Source organism: Accipiter gentilis, chromosome 23 (genome assembly GCF_929443795.1).
Source record: "Accipiter gentilis chromosome 23, bAccGen1.1, whole genome shotgun sequence".
In the NCBI taxonomy this organism is placed as follows: Eukaryota; Metazoa; Chordata; class Aves; order Accipitriformes; family Accipitridae; genus Astur; species Astur gentilis.
This window is the reverse complement of record NC_064902.1, coordinates 1,267,391-1,288,777: the sequence shown is the minus strand read 5'-3', so window position 1 is coordinate 1,288,777 and position 21,387 is coordinate 1,267,391. Positions and strand designations below refer to the sequence as shown.

Below are 21,387 nucleotides of genomic sequence, written 5' to 3'. Positions count from 1 at the left end.
GATCACCATTTTTTTTTTCAGTTAGGGCCTAATTTAAAACACTGTAGAAAAAAACAGTGCATCATGGATGTACAAATATTTCATTGCATCTTGATCTGTCTCAAAATAAAGACAGAAAGAAACAAAGAAATGTGGCAGTTTGTATGACGATTCACTTCTTTCTTGTGCTGTTGAAGGCCCTGCACAGGAGAGGTCTAGTAGTAATCTAGGCACAGAATTTGTACTGAATCTAGAAGCAGCATTTGATTATTTTCTGTTGCCAATTTTGATGGAGGAAACCGTCTGGATTAGAGAAGGACTACACAGTGATCAACCCAATACTGCTATCCACCAAGTGAAACACTGTGTTCAGTATCAAATTTGCTGATGAGCACTTAGGATTTTTTAATTTTTGTTTTTGGAAATCAGTTCCTGAACACTGGCATTCACACTAGTCACCCTAAAAATAAGAAACACTATTCAAGACCAGCTCAGATTTGGCTACTGTCACAGCTGCATACAAATGCAGTTTCAACATACCTGGGATAACTGACTGTTGAGTCAACAGTGAAATGAATTGCCAGAGAAGGTAGAAAGCTTTGTCTACAGCTGTGCTACATGTGGATCCAGAAATGGACTCTGAATTTCACAGGACCACAGTGCTGCTCTAAAAACCAAAGGAAAGGGAGTAGAGGGAGATTGGGGAGGGCATTTTACCTTCTGTATTTTAAGAAAAGTTGACAGGAAAACTCCTGTGTTGCCCAGACTTGAAATACAACAATCTGCAGTCACTGAATGAGATTTGAAGGGCAAGCAATACAGCAGATACTTTTTCTTTAACAAGGTAATCTTTGGAAGGAACTTCTTGGCTTCGTTTCAGAATTTCTGAAACACAATGGAGCGTGCTGAGTCATGGCAATCCAGTGGGGACACAGGTCCAACCAGGGTTGAAATGCAAAACAGAAATCAGGTATTTTATTAAGAGTAAAAACTTCATCACACAACTGAGAAATATTTTTTAAATGTCTTTGAAAATTTCCAGTACCTAAAAGGAGCCTACAAGAAAGCCGAGAGGGACTTTTTACAAGGGCGTGTAGTGATAGGACAAGGGGTAATGGCTTTGAACGGAAAGAGGGTAGGTTTAGATTAGCTGTAAGGAAGAAGTTCTCCACTGTGAGGGTAGTGAGGCACTGGAACAGGTTTTCCAGAGAGGCTGTGGTTGCCCCATCCCTGGAAGGGTTCAAGGCCAGGTTGGATGGGGCTTTGAGCAGCCTGGTCCGGTGGAAGGTGTCCCTGTCCAGGGTGGGGGGGCTGGAACTGGATGATCTTTAAGGCCCCTTCCAACCCAAACCATTCTGTGGTTCTATGATTCATATGATCTAATTCACTTCAATATGAATAAACTAACAATATTGTAGTAATTAACTCTGTATTAATTAGATGGTTACTAACTGGCATCTTACTATTCTTGGTTAGAGTAAGCAGACATGGTCAAGCTCCTTAAAGGAAACGTCACTTCTGAAAATCATCGCAGTCTTGTACCACAGGCGAGCAACGATTGTCCACTGAGCGATCAGGCCTGGCAGGGTGACTCTGGAAAACAGCTTGCTGCATTTTCCACATCACCACCTTCATGCAGCTTGGCTACCCACTCAATAAACAACAAGCCTTTCCTAGCTGTGAGTAGATTTTTTAAAAAAATACTAATATTTATTAATCTCTTATCTAATAATTATCTCAATATGTTGATTCACAAAATAATGAATTAGCTGTTCACCTTACTTCAATCACTTGTGTAAAAAAATGTACTTGGGCTGAAAGTGAAATCCTGCCCTGAGATTAAGGGTAGGATTTCCATTGACTTCAGCTGAAATAAGGTTTAAACATGTCTGTTCCCATCAAAGGACAGCTTTCCAGAGCTGCTTGTTGGTGATTCATCCATTTAAAAGATTTCCACAATAGTGTTTCACACACTTCATTGCAAATTTTTGTGACAGCTGAAATTTTTTAACAGCATCCTAACAAGAATCATATTTCCCGCATTTGCATCCTTCGGATACTCATATACTCTAGTTATTTCACACTATTTATCTATTCATTACTTATTATCATGCCTAATGCTTCAACTGTTTTCCTTTAGTTTTTCTCCATTAGTCTGATTAGGTTTGACCTACCTCTTTCACCTGTTATAGCACAAGAAATATCATATATGAATCAGTGCTAAACTGTTGTATCAGAATGGCATCTCCAGTGTTACTGTACAGTAAGTACAGAAGTGGGATGGTGCAGAGCAGGGAACAGTAGAAATACTGTTCTATTCACCACTGCCACCACTGGAATAGACACCAGTCAGATGTGTTGACTTTGCTTATTTGCACTGCAGTGGTAATGTTCACTGCTGGCTCTCCTGTACTCTCCACAGTAGCTGCATTTAACTTGAAACAGGAACAGAAAAAGGAAATACACTGCATTTGTTCAAAACCGAGGAAAATTTTCTTTGTGCTGTCTGTCCATCTATTGATTTCTGCAGCTATGCATCACCTCTTTCATTACAGCATGTACTGTAAGGCAACTGGGGCAGTATATGCCAGCTGATGAAGAAATGATCAGGATGGTATTACATCAGTCTCTAAAAACAGCTTCAAGTCTTACTTTCTTGTAAAGTAAGTATCGAGGAAAGTCTTTGACTGTGCTTGTTTTGCCATAAGGTATGCTTTAGTTTTATGTACCAGGTCCTAATAGCATCAGTCACAGCTTAACTGAGGAGAATGTTAGTCCCAAGCATTAGCTCTTTTGACATTTGTACAAATTTACTTTTGCAGGAGCTGGGAAGTTCAAACTACACCTCTCTCTTTCTCTTCCCTATCCCTCTTCATTTTAGGGAGCTACTGCAGGAGGAGCCACTTACACACTAAAGATTCTAGATATGAATCAGGTTTCATATGCGACAGCATTTTGGGATACTGGGATTGATTTACTACTCCTTACTACTTTCACCTAGCAATTTATGGGTAGTTGTTGTGAGTACTGAGACTACAGATATCTCCAACAGTAATGTATTAAAGTGTGTATAAGGTAATGTATACAGGGAGTATTAAACTCCCTCACAGAACTGGGACTTGCAATTGCACAATTTGATCCTTCTCTCTGGTTTTATGCTGTGCTGGGGTTAACTGATCAGCTCAACATTGTTTATATAGGAGAGTCTTAATGTCAAAGGAAGCATTTTTTCAGCAAGATTCTCCTATTTTGGAAAGGACATTTTCAGTCACCAAAAATACAGTCCTTAGTAGCATTATATGACTTGTATTAGCTTTATTTTGAAGATAGTTTTATTACAACAGGCCAAAATAGAACAGTGTCTTATCTTCCAATGCATATAAGCCCTCTTCACTGTAGTGGTTTTCACTGTCTGAAACAAACTAGTATAAAAATCAAATTCCAGTAAGACCATCTATGCAGTAAGAACAAATCTGATTTCTTGTGTTGCAAAAAAACATACATTGACATCTAATGCTTCCAGTAGCTCCTGTCTTGATTCGCCTTTACAGAACTACATCATTAAAAATACAACTAAGCTTGTTAGGTGAAATCCGCTTTCTTGACTAAATCTATGTCATCTGCTGGACTCCTTAAAGCTCAGCAGAGGTCTGAAAGCCACACCATGCACTGATGCCTCTAGACCTAAGGGACTTCAGTTGAGTTTTGGGAGTCTCAGCTGACACCACCAATACTCAGCTGAACTTGTCAGACTTGTCTGTTTTAACCAGTGTATCTGAGCCTTTCCTTCTGCTTTCTTCCCCCCCCCCCCTTGCATATATCAGGTGCATAGTTTGCTTGGTAAAGCCAAAAGATGAACCACCTGTATGCACCTATTACTGAGTCCAGCCTGCTGGTTACCAAAAGAGAGAGCAAGAGCAGCTTTTTGGCATAAGGATGACATGGCATTTCAGATGACCACAATATTGGATCGAACAATCAAGGCAAGGGAATCCAAGTATAACACGAAAGTTCTAGGTGCATGTTGCTAACATCTCTCTATATACATCTGATAGCTAAGGTTAACTTCCTTGCATCTGTTCTCACAGGCTGGAAGGAGGCTAGATACAGAAGCACAAAGAAAATCTCATGGTTAAGAATGCAAATCCCCTAACCAACCTGGGAAACCCCAGTAGAGAACACCCTTTTGAGGTAGGGTAAAACTCTACTGTATGTACCTACGGTGGCAGCTGTTCTCTAGGAGCTCTATTATCTTCTGCATCGCACAAAATATAGAAAACAACAGCAGAAATTCTTGTCTGCCACAATCCTAGCTCTCAACAAAAGGCACCACAGGGAAGAGAATTTTTAATGAAGTTAATATACTGTGAACATGGCACAAGTGCCCAGAGTCCCCTTCAGAAGCATAAGAATGTTTGTTAGTAGTTTCTCTTACAGAAAAAGCTAAACAGGTCTCAGGTTTCACACTACCACGAAGAATTCAGAGCACACCTTCCTGCATGGAAGGGCATAGAACAGAAATTATTCTCCTGGGACGTGGATCTGCACTGAAGCTGTATTCTATTTTTGGAGCTCTACTGGAACATTTCCAAGACCACCATGACACAATTACTTCAATATGGGTGGTAAACGTCTCTACTGTTACTGCAAACTTTTCTGCACTGTTTGCTGTGCATTCTTTAACCTCTGTTTCTTTATTGGAAGGATTCTTGCCATGTTGTCACCTCATCTTTCGACCCCCTCTCTGAATATACACATGGAAATAACCAAACAAATCTTGTGCTTTGCTGAGCAGATACCATTTACTAGGTGGAGCCCACAGATAAGTCAAGGTAAGATATAACCTGATGAGCCAAGACTGCTAAACCACAACATAATGCCTTTCTAGTTTAAGCCTTATCACTTAATCAAGCTGCTTCCAATTACAAGGAAATAAATGCCTGTACCTGTTATAGGTAAGACAGAATCAGTAGTAGAAAGATAGGGGTCAAGGGTTGCATCCTTAGATAAAAGGAAGAACTGATTAACCATTTTAAAAAATTAACTGAGTAGTACTGCCTTCCTCTATGAAGACATGATCCAAGGCCACTTACAGTACTGCACATGAGAGGCTAGATTTGATCTGGCAGAACCAATACTGCAGTAGCTCTCTGCAGTATCTGCTTATCACAATGCGCAGAAAGCATACGGAGACATCAATCCCAAGATTCAGGTACTTTTGCTTAAGAAACACTTAGGACTCTGAAGAGAGGCTCTGTTTTTAACACTTAAAAAAATCTGGCTCTGATAATAATGTTGAGATGAATTCAGTCAGAGACTAAGAAATTAAAAGCTTCACCTACTTCTTGTTTTCTGAAGTACACTGTTAAAGAAACCCAGCAGAACTGCAAGCTACTATCAAGTGTTATAGTAACAGAAGGGCAGAAATAGGCACATCAAGCCCAAAACTTGCATATTACTCCAAACTTAACATAAAAGAGCTACTCATTTTCATCTAGGACCCAAGTTCTATTTACTTCTCTCACAACAGGCTTTACAAATGCATCAGGTACAATGGGAATATCACAGTTGTAGTGGCTAGCACACATTATTTACGTCTTTTATAAGCATACTCCTTATACTTACTTGTAGAATGTTAAGTATATTACAGCTTTTAAGGTATTTTGTACTGCTAAAATCAGATTTATTGGTATGTTTCTCTGCCTAAATCTTATCTGTTGATACCTTATCAGCTGCATTTATGCAAAAACCAAGGCACAGTTAAGACTAGTAGAGCCCACCTTCTTAAAGTCTAGATTTTTGTGAAGCAATTTAAACTTATGCTCAGAAACCAGCTCTATAGCAACCGGAGTTTGTGCACATTCATTAGCAATGGTATAAATAAGGATTCCCCTGCTCCCCCAGTGAAGTCTGGTACCAAAGCTCTTTAATAAAAGTCATAGTTAATGCTAGAATAATTTTTAGGTAACACTAGAATAATTGGTTAACACTAATTCTAGTTAACACTGTAATTTCTGTAACATAGTCTTGACTTTATTTCAATAATGTGGGTACTGTTTTTCTGTAAAATTAACTTCCTTATTTTTGAGAAAGTAAAGTCCATTCACTGTAAGAGTTGCACAAAATGCTGTATTTTATTAACTAAATCAAACATGTAAAATGAAATTCATACAGGATGTTCAATATAAGCATACTTAACACATTTAGGATTCTGTCTTACTGTCAAAAGTTTAAACAGTGGCTGGTGTAGGCGTAACATGTTAATGTTACAAGATGATCAGTTAAAATAGTCCCTGTATCCCATAGCATAGGCTGTCCAGCTGAAGCCCTACCAGAAGTATTGCTGTAGTGCAGTGTAATTACATAAAAAATTATGGACTACTTTTTAACATACAATTCCATGAGACAAACCATGCAATCATCCATTTTAACCAGCTGACAACTTCCCTCCTGCAAGACTGCAAATAATCCATGACTGAGAGCTTGTTTTATTAGGAGTGCCTATACCTCTTGAGAAACCACCAGCTTTCAGGTGAGTTGCAGGCGGATCCTTCTGGGGAAAAACAACTTTTAGTTTTTCCACTTGAAATGCACAAAGCCAAAGGAAGATGTATTCTAGCTACGTGTTTTAAGTACACAGTATTAGTACCTCAGCTGAACGTTAAGAAGTGCATACCACCTCCATCCTAATCGCAGGGAATTCAACCTTACTCTGGAGTTGCTTCCCAAACATAGCCTCTTACTTATCGCAACCTAATGTCACCAAAATGGCAAGTGCACCCTCAAATGCAGCATTTCACCATACTGAAATCCAGCTAGCAGTACTACGCCCAAGTCTGGTGCAGATACACTGGTTTCATTAAGCCTCAACACACTTAGAAATACCTTCTCATTTCTCTTCAAGTACCAAAGCTGCAGAGGTCAGGATGGAGCCAAAATGGTCCTGGTGTTATAATAAAGCCCTAAGAAAGGCAGCAGGTTGTATAGTTACCTTCTTGCGAGCAAAATCCCTGCCCTAAAACTATGCAACCTACTACCTCTTCCTAGGAGCCCAATGCTTCCTTTTTGCAGTTCTTCTTACTTAGCAGCTGCTCTGTGAAGTCAGTTTAGCTTACCAGCTGCTTTTGGTCTTCTGCCTTTTAAGCCTGGGCACATACTTCAAGTTTACACTGTTATCACTGCTTGGTAAGTGGTTAGCCGGTTTTAACGCTCCGGGCTTAAATATTCATGAATGGCTCCATTTTCACTCTGACCTACTATGCTAAACCTTCAGTCCCAAAAAGCATTTTCATGCTTTTCTTTGTTAGTACAGCAAGATGCTAGCTGGTCACCCTAGTGCAGAAGCAGTTAGACTGGGTACACCTAGGATGTCAGGAGGAAAAAGAATGCAGTAAGCTTAAAATGTCTTTTTATAAAATCAGTAACCACCTCAGAGAAAAATTACAGTTCTCGGTCTTAGATGCTCAAACTTCCTAACTTGGCACACACCAAAAAAGGTGAGGGCTCAATTTTGGCCATTCAACACTTTAATTTTATATTACATTGTTGAAGTCTCACATGCTAGAAGAGTTGGATAAAAATAAGCAGACTTATTAATAAAGTATAATTGTAAGTTTTCCTTCCAACTTTTACTAAGCAGTTGGAATCATGGGATTTTAATGTATTATAGAAATTAGGGTCTCGAAACTGTTGAAGTCACAATGTACAAGTTTGAGCTACCTGTAGTTTTACATTCAAAACCAAATTGTTTTAGAATAATTTCCACTCTATGGAGTATTCCACTCTATATCTAGGAACATACGCATTTTCAACATCCAGCCAGCACTGTGCCACTCACCTTGGAAGAAAAGTCATTTTAGTCAAATATATCATTTAGGGGTTGCACCATTCACACCGATTGTTAATCCTGCAAATTCTATCACTGAGAAATCTGATACTTTACAATCCTAAATTTATCTGACAGATCTATTTTTACTTAATGCGGACATGAATGACTGCAAAGGACCGCAGTTTGTTTTACTCCTCAGGGAAGGCAATAGATTGTATAGTTATCTCCTGAACAGGGTAAAATAACTACCCTACAACTATACAATCTACTACCTCACTCTGACAGAGAAGCATATACTTCAGCAAAGAACTTAAGCAGCTAACCATAGTTTCATTCTAAAGGATAATTGATATTTCAGTTAGCAATCCTAAACAACAAAACTGGAATATCAGTAATATGTATTTGATTACCCCACCATACACATATAGGAATCAATCTACTCTTAATTTTTTACTCCTTAGAGGAGAAAATTAATGTAGAATGATAACCTAGCTTTTCCAAGAATTAGAAAAATCTAAACATAATTACCCATAGGTGTTAAGAGAAATATTTTCTCCTATAATAAGCACTACAACTACAGAAGTTCAGTAGAATCTGACATTGAGATTAAAATTTACGTTTCCATTGTTGATATTCTGCTGCTTTAGGAAAGACAGTAGATTGTATAGTTATCTCCCAGTTGTGGGTATGACCCTAAAACTATACAACCTACTACCTCATCCCACAGCGCAGGCATCTTCAGAGTTGATGTAGAAAGAGTGTCGCTTTAGTAAAGACAAGTTAGGCTAGTTGCAGACAACATTTACAGTGTAAAATACTGATCACAGAAAAAGAATTACCCTTGCTCCCCCCTGTCATTCAATAAAGTTATTTTAAAGATAAGATTCCTTAATTTCAAAATTTTACCAATTGCTTGGGTCTTAATATATTTCATTGTTAGACAGTTAGCAAGTTGTAGAAGTCACAGCAACTACAGTCATTAAACTTCTGTTAAAGTACTATTCGTGTTCCACAGATGTAACCTCTCATCTGAAATTAGAAGAAAAGTCTGTCAGAAACATTGTATGCAGACATAAATTTCTTCCTCTTTAGAACTTAAAAATAAAAATCTAAGACCACAGCTATGCAGCCAACTTACATGGACCAGTTATGATTCCTGTATATTTATATACTTAAAATACTTATAATTCTGGAGAAATAAATAATATTACATATAGTGACCTTTTTCAGCTCTCCTAACAGTTAATATGTCAAAAGAAAATCACATACCGTCAAAAGTAGTATTTTGTGCTTCTTCTGTTAGTCTTAAAAAAGTCCTGCATGCAGGGATTCTTTTATAATAAACAAAACTCCTTAAGATTACGGCCTATACCCAGACATTTAATTGTTAGACTGCCTTACCAACAGGCCACTTAAAATATACATTGTTTTCAGATCAGAAACAAGTGGGTTTCTCTAACTGTTCCTGACATAACTCTAAATTCAATTACTACATTAACACAGCTCAACATGATCTTGAAGTCTTAGGATAGTGAAATCAAAATACTTGCCAGACAGATGTGTGACTTACAATCCCCTTCTTAGCAAGGACATCTTGAGAACAGAGCTGGAGAGGAAAACTGATTGCTTTGTGAATGTAATTTATAAGCCGATTTAAAATGTTTACAGAAATGCAGTTTTTAAAACATTAAATACGTGTTTTACTAGTACTTCATCCCAATTCTAAACTGAGGTTTTCAGACCACTCTTCAAACAAAGCCTTGATAGAACAAGAGCACCCTAATGCATGTTAATATCCTTGCCAAAAAACACAACGCGTGATCCAATGCATTAATATACAAAGGGATGACGTTATTCCTTGAACAGAGAAAAAAATAAAAGTACTTTCCAACCCCCTCAACACTTTATGCCAGAATCCTTTATACAAATATTGATGACAAATTTTGGTGAATCACGCTTAAAATCTTGCTTGTAATTGGTATAAATCTCATTATTTGCTTTTGCTAACTTAAACGCCTACCAGAACATATCCTTTAGCATGCACAGATGAACACAAGCAGTTGGTCCTAATGCCCAAAGCAGAAATAAATTAGAACAGTAGCACTGGGACAAAGTCAAACCATTATGAAGTACTGGCACACATTACATCCTTTTGAATTAGCTCAGGCAGAGGTCCTGCTCTCAGGCAGATACCCAGTAGGGAAGCTGACAGTCCTTTCAGTTCCCTGTTCCTGCATCCAAACCTTCAACAGCTGAGCAGAATTCCTGTAAAACCCCCATTTCTCCATGAGAGTCTAGCTGCAGAGAGAGCCAACTTGGTATCTTCAGTTTGTTACTTACTGATTGATTCCACGAAGTTAAGGAAGACCCAGATGTTCAGTTTCAGAAGGAACTTTTAAGATGAAGCTGAGGACTCTGTGATGTACTGAACATTTTTAAAGCCCTTTGAAAAACTGAATACCACACAATAACCTTATGTCAAAAATGTAAAATGTATAAAATAGGTAAAATAACACTTCTGCATTTCCTTTTTTAAAATTAAGCCTGAAGGACACAAGCATTGTAGTAAACCTAGAAAGCCATCTCTTGCATTTCACCACCTTTAAGCAAGTTAGTTATAAACATAAGCAACTTGAGATGTATCAAACAGCATTTAGTTTGATTTCCATTGTTTTAGGACTTCCCCATCAAGTTCTGTTCTTGAAAATTTTCTACATTAATTTTCTACTGCCACCACTGCATTTTCCTGTTCAGTCCTTGCAGCTCCTCAATCCATAAGAATCCCTCTCCTTTCACCTTCCTGAAACAAGAGCCTTCCATCTAATACACATCTGGATGGGCTGTTACTTAAGGTAAAAAATGTCCTTGGAAAAGTATTATTACTTACTTCCAGTTGTCATGCTGTGGTTATATACAGTAGTCTGGCTTGAGACCATAAAGTGCATACAGGACACTAGGAAAAAAACTCCTTCTGTAACAAATACACCTTACGAAAGATCATCAGGTACCTACCTTCTAACTATTGCAGAAAAAGCAAATTCATTGGTGTTATATCACTCAGGTATCATTTTTTATTCAGTTTAGAAGGGTATAGCATTAAAAGATTTAAAATTCTAGTCAATATCTTCTTTTGGAAGAAGTTTTTGAGGTTACCTTCTGCTCTTTTTGGTTCTACCATGTATTCATGTAAAGTCTAGCTAATTAGTATTGTCCTTTACAGTAATCCTGCAGCTTTGAGTGTTTCTAACTTGTGGGTTATTGCTAACACTTTTCAAAAACTCTATCGCCTAAGTTGCAACACCCTTTTATGGAATGAGAGCTGCCAGGTCTCCTGGGAGGCCTGCTGTATGCTGCTCGTCCGATACCATGCATTTAGGTTTTCTGGCACACACAGCAGCAGAAAAGCTTGATATACAGCATGCTTGACCAATTATGCTCCTGGTGCAGCTTCTACTGTTTTGGGATGTTCTCATCTTCAAGTGAATCCGCTGTTGCACACATCCCTACTACTGAAATCACCACGCTGATGGTATCATTCATGCACAAGAGTATCAGGGTTATCTACCTGCATATTCTCTCCTTCAGCAGTAAACACTTAAGACTACAATGAGACTTTAAGCTTTTAATAAATACATGGTTAAGTTGCTTTCCTTGTTAAAAGCTGCGTTCAAAGTGCTATTTTGCCAGTCACCATGTGTTTGTATTTCAAAACCCCCAAAGCAGTGAAAGAGAAGAAAATGACACCGTAATTGTGCAACTTTCACAAGGCACCAGCAAAGATGAACGCCTTCGCTCCCAAACACGACTCCGCTGAAGCTGCCTACCGCAGCCAAGGGCTGAGGCTCCAGCCTGCGCACAGCTTTCACCACACGATGGAGCGCCAGGGTTTACACCTCCAGCACTGACACCAACTCCTCAGTTTTAGCCCCCGTTTCAGCAGCAGCCCCCACATCGGAGCCACACTTCCCGACTCCCACGGACTCTTGTGGCGAGCAAATTCCTGCCACCTTCTCCAGCCATGCCTGCAGCACCTGCACATCCAGCATCCCAAACAACTACACGCAGACTCACAAGCTCCAGTTTGTTCGTTGCATGCGCTTCTTGTCTGACTGGTGGGGATTGCACGGGGCATAAAGGGAGCAGCGTGACTGATGCAAACTTAATTATCCTTCATGTTGCTTCCCCTCACTTCACTCGACTACCCCTGCACTGTCTGTCATCACGTGCTACGTGCATACTGCATCACCTCTTTCCAAAAGAGGCTCAGTAAAATTACACAGTTGCCGACACGGAAAATCTAGTACCAATTAGAATTTTTTCCTCTTCTATAGTCACAGGTTGGGATTGCACCTTCCTTTGTATTATTAAAAAGTGCTTATCCGGCTAGAGACTTGCTCCTCATTCAGGTCCAACAGAAGTGACAGTAGTAGACTCTGAATGGGCCCCAGCGCTCTGAAGTATGCTTTTCTTGAGCTACCTCTAAGTTTAAAACCTCCAAGATGATCCCAAACTGCACAGGGAAAAAAGTCTCAAGAATCTACATGTTCTGGGTTAGTAGCACATTAGTGGAACGCAAGTGCTCTCCTCCAACCTGCGAAGGAGGAAAAAATAACTCAAATGGTAGTTACAAGTTTTATCCATTACTCTGCTGAAGGAACAAAGCGTGTATTTGTGGAAATAACAAAAGTCCCGTTTCCCCTCAGCGCGATCCTTTACTCTCCGTGTGATCCTAAAAGACCAATGCTTCATTCTCCCAGTTATTTTGTCCTCTTTGCAGCACAGAAGAAACCACCTAAAGCTGACTGAGTTTGTAGAAGGAATAGTTCCTACACAAACTGTGCTTTACTGACACCTACTCTACGCAGCGTGGAGATACACAGATACCTTAACTTGAGGTACACGATGCTGTAGGTACATCCTTCTGTGACAAGACCATTTGGCAACTGTAAATTTGTAAGCAGCTTGTTATCTGAAAAGACTCTTTTACTCTAGTGCTCAAATTCAGCTTTAGAAATTCAGCAGAGAAAATTAGCCAGAACAGGAAAGTCAAAGCTGTAAATTAAAAACCTGTGTGAAGAGTAAGACTAAACAGATTAGAGGTTTCGTGGGTTGTTTTTTTTTTTACTTTGGCCAAGCAAATTCACCTGCATTGAAAAACAGGCACTGACCAAGAGAGCAAAAAATTCTTTCATTGGAATGTAACGCTTGCCAGCTGAAGTGCAGGCACCTTTTTAAGAGTCTCCCCTGCTCATGCCCAAAAACTTAAAGCTTCATACCTCTGTTTGGACATGCCGGTCCATTTAGCAGCAATACACTGGACTAAGCGTAAATCACACCAGAATACTTGTTTGATTTACAAAGAGGAGAAAAGGAGAACAAGCAGTTTCAGTGCACAACGCTGTACAAATTTAGAGATGTGCTTTAACTCTTAAGCACGAGCAGGACCAAAGTCCATGCACATAGTCAGGGATCTGTATCTGCTACGGTATTTCTTGGGATTTTTCACACAAAATTGTAAGATTAATACCACTGATTTTGACCAGTAACGTAGTCATCTAGCAGATCAATCAGAAATGCCAAATTTTTCTTACAAAATCTATATCCCATTTACATTTAATCGCTTTAACACAAAGCATTCTGGTTTTACGTAATTATAATATGAAGTATTACTGCTTTGCCACATTCTCAATTAGCCTGTTTGATAACCATGGAGTTACAGATGGAATATAAATATCCAGAAACCACGGTTTGAAAGAAATTAAAAGTCACTACGGCCCACTCATGCACTGAATGAAGCACAACTCTTCTGGAAAAGTACAAGTATGTGATCATAATGAATAATTTCTAATGTGAACAAAGAACCAAAGTAATACAAATCCTAGCACCTTTCTGTACACGTACTTGATTTTACAACATTAGTATTCACCATCTGCGTGTAAGTGGTGCATGTGTTACATTACTGTGTATACATTACTGTACAATGATGGCAAAAACCTCAGTGAAGTTAGAAAATACCTCGTAGTAAAGAAAACGACTACACTAAGGTGTTATCAGATTTTCACAAATCCTTTTTGAACACCCATCTATCAGTACACTGGCAGAAGAAATACATATATGAACACATTTCAGTTTAGCTACAGCTTCAAGCGCTACAAAGGCCTCAGCACACTTCTCAAAGGAAACCGTCTTTTTGGTGATCTGTTCCTGCTTCAAACACAAACGCATGCCTGCGTATAAATATACAAATGTATATATTTATTCACTTACTAGTAAGTGAGCTAACTTCCTATGCATGAAGTTTGTATGTTAATATGATAATTACACAAATTCAGCAAATAATGCAGTTACTGCATGAGAACATTTTCCAGAATGCCATGTGATGTTATTAATTGGCAACACAATTAAACATCTATTGCCCTTTATAAGTCCTGGGAGCTTTTTACCATTTTGCAAATGGACCGATGTTTTCCGCTGCTAACCACAGAGGAAAACACAGAAGGCATTTATCAAAAGGGAAGTGAAAGAAGGATACAGCTTGTTAGTAGTTGTAGAGAAACAAAGTGATTTGATGTTTTGCCTAAGCTTCCTTTTGCCAAGTCCCCAGTCACCTTATGCAAAATAACTACTTCCCAGCATGACCTACGTGAATTGAGGTTAAGCATTTGAGATATACAGAGTACACCTTGGTGAAAAGCTCAGTGACAAAAACCAGTCAGCACTTTTACATTAAAAATACCACAAGACAGCTATTTAGTAAGTCCCTCTTCACAAAGCTGGCTATTACAGGGACAAAAAACCCAACACACCCCTATTAAATCTGCCATCGCATGTTGACTACACTAGAAAGACTGCAGCAGGTTTCAACCACCACCATGAACAGCTTCTGGGGTAAGTTCAGGCCATTTGACACCTGACCATTGCTGTGAACAGAACGTGTCAAATTGGACAACAGGAGTCACACCAGTCAATAACTGTTTTAGTGAACCCCCCGACAGCTGGGGATGCTCACCTGCCTGAAGAATTAGGAAGAGGATACCCAGACCCTTAAACGCTGTTAGGTTAAGTTAGAGAGATGTTACTGCTTTGGAAGGCACAGATTCGTTTCCTCAAAAATTCTGTCACGGATTAAATCTGACCCGTTGTTATGCCTCAGCATCGTTCGGTATGGTTTCTATGTACGTGTTGAACGGAAGCAATTCTTCCATGCCCGTGAAGGCTTGCATTACAGTCAGAAAACTGCCTGTGCAAAGTAGCACCATTAAAGAGGAGCACAGGCAAAGTAGAAACGGCAAATCTATCAACGAGGATTATCATAACCTTGAACATCAGGTTGAGTTTCCACTCCTGCAAAAAATACATCATAAAACTAGGATGTGATAGAGTAACGTCCTTCTCCAAAACTGACTGTGCTGGGCCAGAAGACAGCCTCCATAAGCACGTTATCGCTTGTCAGGGATGGATTCCACACTCCGCTAACAACAATACTGAAACATAACCCAAGCATTTAGTTTCGATCAGTACTGCGTATACCAGCGAGTGCCTAAGTTCAGCTTCGTGCGATCCCACCCCTTACCCCCCAGCCTGCTGACAGCGTGCTTCCTTGCCAAAGCAGGTGCATTTCGCGAGGGATTTTCTTCAGCGTCCGCCTCCTCGGTTTTGAACTTCACTCTTCTTACGCCGTACCGCGTTCTGCCTGCCCATCCCGCCCCTAACGCCCTCCCCGCCTGCCCGCAGCTGCCTGCGGCCCTGCCCGCCGCCCCTACCTGCCTGCCCCGCCACAAGTTCCTCCGGCCACCGCTCCCCGCCGCAGGGCAGGGCCCGAGGCGCGGGCAGCCCCGGGGAAGGGCACGGCGGGCGACCCCCGGCCACGGCCCCCCCCCGGCTCCCCCCGCGGCCCCGCTACCGGGGGGGGACACACGGACGCGGCTCCCCCCGCGGCCAAGGTCTCCCCTGCCCACACACTTGATAGCGGAAGTGACGTACCCAGGCGCTGACGGAATCCGCAGCCTATCCCCGGCGGGCGGCGGGGCCAACCCACCACTCAGGAGCGCCCGGGGGCGGCACTTCCGGGCCTTCAAGTTAGTCTGGAGGAGAGAGGGGGGAGGACGGAGGGGGGAGGACGGGGGAGGGGGGAGGACGGAGGGGGGGGAAGAAGGCCTCAATGAGAAGAATAACGACAGTAAACGCAGACCCCGGTGGCGCCGGGGAGGCCCCGCCCGGCAGCCCCGGCCGCCCCCCGCCTCTCACCGGGGCCGAGCGGCCACAGCCACCGCCTCCGCCCGCGGCCCGGCCCGCTCCCCCCGCCGGGGACAGCCCCCACCCCGCGGGGCGGCGGCACCGAGCGGAGGGGCCGGGGCGAGGCCCCCGCGCTGGCCCGAGGGGAGGAGAAGACAGAAGAGAAGAAGAACGGAGAGGAGAGGAGAGGGCCCGTCCGCCCCACCCGCCGCGCCGCCCCGCTCCGGCCCCGACCCCTGCATCCTGCCCCGCCACCCGTTTCCCGCGGGCTACCCCGAGCTCGCCGCTCGCCCCGCGAGCTGTGGCTGCGCCCCGCGGGGACCGCGCCCGCCGCCGCCGCCCCGTTACCTGCCGCAGGGTGACCCGGAGCCGCGCCGGGACCCGGATGCAGTCGCCGCCGCTCCTGCCGCCGCTCGCCCCGCGGCACCACGGGACGGCGCGACGCGCCCGGCGCCACCCGCCTCATTGGCCCCCGGGCGGAGGGGGCCACCCGTCTGTCATCCACCGCCGCTCACGCCCATTGGGTTTGGGGCCGAGTGCACCGCCTGTACCTGGGGCTCTCTCTTCGGATTGGGTGATGGGACGAAGGTCTCCGCCCCCCTCCGCCATTTATTTCAGGCGTCGGGAGGGGGGGCGGCAGGCTTGAAATGGCGCCCCCGGCGGCAGCGCTGCAGTTGGTGGGGCTGAGCGAGGCGCAGCCTCTCCGCACCGGTTTAACAGGTGTCCAAAGGCCCGCAGCGTGGCCTCTCCTCCTCAGAAAGGCCCGGCCCGGCGCGGCCGGCCGTAACTTCCCAGGCCGGCCTGCGTGTCCTCCAGCCCGCGCTCGCTCGGGCGTCGGTTTGTAGTCTCGGGTCCAGCGGTGGCTCGGCTTTCCAGGACGGCCGCTAGCCCTGGTTCTCGTTAGCACCGTTACCTGCCTTAGCGGCTTTGGACCCCCTCTGGCCCGTGGCCGTTGCCCTCCTGGCCGCTGCCGTGTTGGTCTCACAAGTTGCTTAGACTGGAAGTCGGTCAGAAGATCTGAGACTAGGGATCACGCAGACTTCTTTCTGAACGGCAGCCCTCCAGACTGTCGTGTGGTGCCAGGTAGTAGGACACCGGGTGAGTCACAGATGCCAGCGGCAGCCAGAATAGGGTAATCGGCATGGTCAGTGGCACTGTCTTCAGCAAGCTCTCCTGAAGGGGGTAAGGAGTAACGGTTGCAGATCAGTAGGCTTTATGTACGTGCAGTTTCTCTCCAGAGCTCTTGTGAGCCTCTCAGCATTGCAGGAGTCTTTTTGTAGTTTCTTGAAGTAGAGGGTTGAATGAGCAACACAACTGGAGTTTTAATTGCTTTGCTGATGGCATTCTCTGGTAGATGAGAATCTGGTTTACTTGGGGAGCAACCACAGAAGCACTTTCTCTTCCTTCATCCTTCTCTGCAAGCCCAGTGAGCTCTTGAAGTAAGGAGTTTGTCCTGTTCCTTGCTGGGAAGAAGAAGAAGAGGAGTTGCTTTTCTACCAGCCGCCCCCCCCCTCCTCTGCCCCCAGCCCTGTAAATGATTCCTGTTTTCAGGTTGCTTTGCAGTTGGGTGAGATAAACCTCTAGCTCACTGTCAGTGCTCTATTGTGAGTTGTGTATTTTGGGCAAAGTTTGTCTGTACTTTTCTCCCTGCCTTTGGGTTTTATCCTGTTCTACTTCAGAAGCAATCTGACTTGGAAGTCTCATGTCAGTGTGTTGTTACCGAATCAGAATACCTTTTCTGGTTCTATTCCTGATTGTTTGGTGGTTTTTTTAATGTGTTGGCGGTGCATGGGGTCTCGAAGGCCTATCAAAGTCTTTCTGAGGAGTAGAGGTGGTCCTTCAGCTTGTCAGTGCGTCTGCAATATATATCTGAGTCATTGGGACTAATACAAGCTCAGGGAGGGAAATGCTGTGTTCAAAACCAAACTTCAAACACAGATCTGTTTTCTGTGTCTCTTAATTTTCACAAGATCATTGGGATAGAGATACCTTAAAAAAAATGTGGGAACGCACAGAGCATTCTTGTCAGTCTTTCTCTGTGAGTCAGCTTTTCTGTCGTCGTCTTTGGAGAAGTTTTAGAAATAATGGAAGTGTTGTGAGTTCTTAACAATTTCGTCAAAGTTTATGGAGTTTGATGAAGTTCTTCTGTGTATGGTGGTGTGTCTTACTTCACAAGCACCAATTTGTATCACAAATGCAAAAAGGGAACATGGAGCCTTGTTCTCGGTGATGAGAGCAACAAACAGATTAAACGGTGACCCGACACCTGTCTGGGTAAGGCAGACAAACTAAATCATGATGTCTCAACAGCTAAAAGGGGAACCCAAATGCAGTTTTCCTCCTTATGTAGGTAAAACTTTGTCAAATGCATTTGGCCAGCTGCTAACTTACTTTTTAATCTTTACTTTCAGGTGAAGTTTGACTCCTTTTGTGATGAATACAGAAGCTACAGCCTGCCTTAGGGTGAGAAACTGTTGTCAGGGGTCTGCCGGATAGAACCAAGAGAAGTGCTTTGGTAGCTCCTGCACTCCCGCTGTAGGTCACAAGATGGGGTACGACTACCCGGAAAGATGACTGTCCAAGTAACACATTCAGCAGTGAAATACCATCTTACCGTTGTATTTTACTTAGGCACTGTAATAATTCATGCTAGCACACAGACAGAATTTGCTAGAAGTAGTAGTTATTGAATGTTATTTTTCAGGATTCCCATTCAGAAAGGTTGTAGGAGGTCTATGGAAATTCAGGTACACATTTTTAGTAAGTTACAGGGTGTGCTGTCTATAGTGAGGACTGTTGGAGGGCTGGATTGGCTGGAGGAGTAGAATGCTGTAATCGGGAAGTCAATCCCAGCTATCCAATAAATGAGGAGGGATACAGAAGCTTTTTTCAAAATTGAAGCATACTATAGATGACACATTTCTTTTCAAAGCAGGAAATACTTACTGAGTGACCATGTTCTTTTGGGCCTGCGCTTTGCCAGATGCACGCTGATTCATTGGTGGCTATTGTTCATTATACCCATGATTGGGAAGTGACATTGGTTTTGGCTTAGAGAAGAGAACAATTCCATCTTATGTCCAATCAGGCACCAGACAGCTGTTGACGTGACAAATTTTTCTTTGGAAAGTGAATTGTTTTATCACTTTTTCCCTAACTTAAGTCTTGTATTTTAATGAGAAATAGCGGCCCATCTGTTTTACTGGAATGCACATAGCTGTAGATTAGCAGGCCATTTTCAATAGCACTAATTATTTTAAAAGCAGATCTAGGGACATTGAAACTGTGTCTTGAAATGTAATAACCTAGGAAGAGTCTTTGATCTTGCAAAACAGTGCAAATAGTTCTGCTCACCTTACTCTCTGTTTCTTTAGGACAGACAGGAATTGGAAAGTAAATACTTTTCCTCATCTAAGACTGGATCACAGCGTAGAAAACACTGAAAAACACTGTGGGCAAATGCACTTGGTATGAGTACAGAAGAATATAATTCAGATGTATGAACCACTTGTTATGATAAATCTGTCAAGTGAAGTTCTTTGAAAAAGTGGTGATGTAGAAAGCCTGAGTTCTGACCCAAATTGGTAGATGCAGTAAACAGGTGGTATGTTGCCACTGGCTGCTGCAGATTTCCTCGTACTGTACTTGAGCTTTGGTTGCACTGAGTGTAAAAGATCAGGAATGACAGTGAAGTTACTCTGAGCATTTGACTTGCTAACCATTGCTTGACTGCAGCAGCAAGTGATTACAAGCTGTAACCTTAGCCATGTGAAGCTCAGGTTACCTCCTGAACACATTTGTTACAATTAAACAGCACCTGAACAGCATCTTAGGGCAGCACCTTGGCAGGTTCTAAGTGAGAAGCAAGAGATAAGGGTGATAAAATTTGTGGTTGGTCGCGGTTCTGTTCTTTCTGTGTAACTGTGAAAATGTCAGTACATGTGCCCTTACAAATTATACAAAATCAGAAGATGGTCAAAATAGTAAAGATGAAAAAAGGATGAAAAGACCTGGCAACATTGGGACTGGAGGGAGTGTCTCAGCCTGGTGAATATGGAAGTGCATGGTCACATAGCACTGGAACTGCTGAAACCTAGATTCCTGTTTTCTGTTTGCTTCTGGATTTTCTGTTACCTAGTAATGTACAAGTGACAGCTGAAGCTTTTCTCACAATTAGGGCATTCATATTTCTCCACCATTCTCATGTGAATCCTGTAATGTCAAAAAAAAGAAGTTTGAACTGATATGGCACCCTCTTTTCACAATGATTGCTAACAAAACTGTCATGAAGCTTGTGGTAATTTACTCTCTTTGCACTTAAATTGGCTTGAAAGTGGTTGGTGGGTTCAAAAGGAATGAGGGGAAGAAGGATGGACACATACACATACCTTGGAAACCAGACTAAAAGCATCAAATGGAATATGGTATGAGGACTGTGTCTCCCACTTCTTGCGTTAAGCATGTGCAAAAAGACAGGCTGAGAACAGAGTTGCTGGTGCATGTTCTTTCAAAATCATCTTGAGAGTACTTAGGACAGCAGGTTTGGGGTCGGTTTTGTGCAAAACAAGTTGGGGGTGCAATATCTGCTCTTTTTAGAATTGATTTTTGCATCCCACCGGTATGCCTGTCATCCCACTTTCACATGGGGTACCAAGGAGCTATGGGGAAATAACAGCTTTTGGTCCCAATCTCATCTGTTACCATCATTAGCAATGTCTGTTTGCATGAGGAGGCTTGGAATTGAGTAGGGGGCATGCAGGGCTGATCCTGTAAGACTTCAGTGTCAGGGCTTTGACCACTGTTGCATTAAAGAGTAAAGAAGTTTGGCAGAAAATAAACCCTCTTGCGTTCCAGCTTATCCTCAGATGTCAGAGGGGCTGGGGGCAACTAGGTTTAATTTCTGAGTGATGTCTAATCCAATGCTATAAGTCTGGTTGCGTCCAATATGTTGAACTATTATGATGATGGATGCACTAATAGCATACTGTGCTCTTGGCTTAGCCATGTTCAATGCACTAGAATTACCAGAGTTAGGGAGCTTGGTTGTGTTAACGAACTATCACAACTAGATTAATGAGCAGCACAGTTTATTAAAGTGATAGTACAGGTTCTTTTGGATTGCCAGTGATAAATACACTGTCTGCAACGCACGTGCAAATAATAATACAGTCAACTACAAGCACGCTAAATTATGGGAAAAACTCTTACAGAGATTTCTAAGTTTCCCAGGGAAGCACTTGGTATGACTGAGGATTTGAATCTTACCCAATAGGTGTCCCTATGAGGGGGAAGAGCGGTTCAGCCTGATCCCAGAAGTCAGCGGTGTCCTCCCGACTTGTCTATGA

The 21,387-nt window shown here is 42.5% G+C and overlaps 2 long non-coding RNA genes across 2 annotated transcripts in view; one reads left to right on the top strand and one right to left on the bottom strand.

Moving 5' to 3' along the window:
* Positions 1-6,094: 6,094 nt before the first annotated feature.
* Positions 6,095-21,387, bottom strand: part of LOC126049537 (uncharacterized) — a 22,588-nt gene continuing 7,295 nt past the window's right edge. Inside the window, exon 2 of the long non-coding RNA XR_007509236.1 lies at positions 6,095-11,401. This is a non-coding gene — a long non-coding RNA (uncharacterized LOC126049537). The remainder of the gene's footprint in view (positions 11,402-21,387) is intronic.
* The window catches only part of LOC126049538 (uncharacterized), a 22,174-nt gene continuing 17,470 nt past the window's right edge, over positions 16,684-21,387 (top strand). Inside the window, exon 1 of the long non-coding RNA XR_007509238.1 lies at positions 16,684-17,224. This is a non-coding gene — a long non-coding RNA (uncharacterized LOC126049538). The remainder of the gene's footprint in view (positions 17,225-21,387) is intronic.